This window comes from Staurois parvus, unplaced genomic scaffold, assembly GCF_062004578.1.
Source record: "Staurois parvus isolate SC_StPar_1 unplaced genomic scaffold, SC_StPar_1.0 ptg000287l, whole genome shotgun sequence".
NCBI lineage: Eukaryota > Metazoa > Chordata > Amphibia > Anura > Ranidae > Staurois > Staurois parvus.
In genome coordinates, this window is record NW_028318083.1 from 7,657,958 (window position 1) to 7,660,000 (window position 2,043).

General features: G+C 39.0%; 1 pseudogene; it reads right to left on the reverse strand.

Annotated features, from left to right (window-relative positions):
* Positions 1–524: 524 nt before the first annotated feature.
* On the reverse strand, positions 525–1,558 carry LOC149458354 (uncharacterized; annotated as a pseudogene).
* Positions 1,559–2,043: the final 485 nt, after the last annotated feature.

A 2,043-nucleotide genomic window follows, 5' to 3' on the forward strand; every position in this document is an offset into this window, starting at 1 on the left:
AATAATCGTGCAATTTTCTGATGGTGTGTACATAATTTTCGACAGCCAATTCCGATCTTCAGAAGGTAAATTAACAATGGTGTAAACAGCAAAACTGTTGTCGTACGAGAACAGAACGAACAATGTTCATTTAATGTGTACTGTTTTAGTGGGCGAAGAATTGGATACAAAAGACCACGCATAATTGGAAGCTGCTTATGATCCTGAAGAACCTGAAGAAAATAAACACCACGGAATATTCTTGAGCATTACAGCCATTAATGTCAGTAAACAGTTGTCTTCAACCCACCCCCAAAAACAAACATTACATATGCCACTGCATCACAATGAATGTGTGTGTTTGCATGTTGTAAAAAAAACACAAATAAACATTATATATTTTCAACAATGAATTTTATTATTTACTATATACCATGTTAAAAAAATAACCATAACAAAAACCATCTAGTTAGATGCAAATCCACAACAAAGTGCTTCATATCAGGTTCAGAAAACCAAGAAAATTTAGCAAACAGAACATGCAACTAAAGATTTGTGTAATGATCATCCTGGCACCATGACGAGGTTTGACAATCAGGTGCAGGATAATGCCATTGTGGTGCGTGCTGCAGTGATGATGGAGGTGCTGGTGGAGGTGGCATTGGAGGTGCAGGTTGTGATTCAGCAATACAGGTGTTTTTTGTAATTTCCCCTTTATTCATCACTTTGAGCAACAGGCACTCTGCCATTTATCTCTGGTGAACAGACATGTTGCGTAGTTTATTGAATATAAGGATTCCAAAAGCATCCTGTTCATCAGCTCTCCTCTGTAGGGCTGCTGAAGCTTGGGTTAGGAAGGATGTAGTAGCATCATCCAGATTTTTCCTCTTCTTGGGTCTAGCCACTGGTGTTCTTGGTGGTGGCATGATGGTTCTATCTGAAATTTCCTAGGGATGGGAAAGAATTAAGTAGTGTTTAATAATTCGTCCAAAATTCTAAAGTACTGTCAAATGATAGGCATATATGTAGGTAAATAGTGTATAATAATACGAATGGATCATTTCAGAAATAAAAGGTGTTAAAAAATACAATATTTTACTGGTGTCACTGATTGCTCCTGTGTCACTGATTGCTCCTGTGTCACTGATTGCTCCTGTGTCAGTGGTAGCTCCTCCTGGTCATCTCTGTACAGTTCAGGTGACAACTCTGTAGAAGTTGATGGAAGAGTTGATAATGAAGTTCTGGAGTCACACTGATCAGTGAGAAAGCGCAAGCTGTTAAAGTACCAAAGTCTTTTTACGTAAATGTCATCTGCTGCAGCTCCTGACCTTTCAGACACACTGATTTTGTTCAGCTCCTTCTTAAACACAGTCCTCAGATTTGCAATGTTATGTTTCACATGATTTATATTTGCTTGTGGACAGACAGCTGTGCACATTTCAGCGAGCTTGGTGTAGGGCTCATGCTTCTCATTTTTGTCTGAGTACTCCTTGGACTTGACTTTCCACAAACAAGGCATTTGCTTTTATTGGTCAATGAACTGGGGCAAGAATTAAGGTGATGTAAATTTGTCTGCCATGGCTCCTGTAAAATAAATCCAACATATAATGCATTATCAGTATGATATTTCATCAACTATTAATATAATGAATTTAGGCCTAAAGAGAACATGTCAAGGCTTACCTTCTTACGTTCGTGAAATTAAATTTCCTGTGATGACAAAATTTTTGGAGTTTTGGAACTAAATATTAGTTGTGACTGAATGATCACTTGGCATGGAAGTTAGAGAGCATGCGTTGTGAGCTCCGACCCTGTCACACCCTGCCCACACTGTGTATGTGATGGTGCTCCGCTATCTGCGACACTGGGCCTACAATATTTCGCCAGCAAGCAGCATGGAGGACACAGAGGAAACACAGCCTACCAGAAAAGAGTGCAGAAAGAAGGTTGCAAGAAAGATAAAGGCTACAGCCATGAGCAGAGTGTATTTAAGACTACACAGAGGAGAAATTGTGGATCTTATGTTCCTGCTTGAAAAAAATGACTACTATCACAAGCTTAAAA